Source organism: Microtus ochrogaster, chromosome 8 (genome assembly GCF_000317375.1).
Source record: "Microtus ochrogaster isolate Prairie Vole_2 chromosome 8, MicOch1.0, whole genome shotgun sequence".
Taxonomy (NCBI): domain Eukaryota; kingdom Metazoa; phylum Chordata; class Mammalia; order Rodentia; family Cricetidae; genus Microtus; species Microtus ochrogaster.
In genome coordinates this window covers 71,289,091-71,289,836 of record NC_022015.1, presented here as the reverse complement: position 1 = coordinate 71,289,836, position 746 = coordinate 71,289,091, and positions in this window count along the sequence as shown.

The window sequence follows — 746 nt, the reverse complement described above, 5'->3', positions numbered from 1 at the left end:
GACTCATTAAGAGAATTAAAAGAGCTGGTGGTGGTGCAGCTTGTCGTTATTCCCAGGACAGGGACTGAAGGAGGCAGAGTCAGGTGGATCTCTGTGAGTTTGAAGCTAGCCTGGTCAACAGAGCTAGTTCCAGGACACTCAGGACAATACAAAAAAGCCCTGTCTCCAAAAAAAAGAAAAGAAAAAAAAACACAGAAAAATTAAAAGGAAGAGGGGTATGGATAAGTAGGAGCCTAGATGTGGGTGCAATAAAAATGTAAGCAGGGTGCTGGGGGCTCAGCTGTAGAGTGCTTGCCTAGCATGTGCATGGCCCTAGGTCCGATCATCACATCAGCTAAGTAAAAGAGACACCTTCCTCAAGTAACTCTTGGTTGTGTCAAACTAACAAAAAAGATAAAACAAATAAACAGACGAAAAACAGGACAAGCAAAGGACATTTCAGTTTGTTGTTTGGGAGGAGGTAATATGATGTCATGTATTTCTGCAATGGTTCACAGACATTTATAAAGGAAAAGTAAATAATAGTAATAGCATTTTTTTTTGAAACAGTGTTTCTCTGTGTAGCCTTGGCTGTCCTGGAACTTGCTCTGTAGACCAGGCCAGCCTTGAACTCAAAGATGCTCTTGCTTCTGTCTCTTGAGTACAGGGATTAGAAAGGTATGAGCCACCCCACAAAACTACTAACCGTATTAATAGCAAGCAACATTTGTTGAGTTCTGACTTTTTTTTTGTTTGTTTGTTTGTTT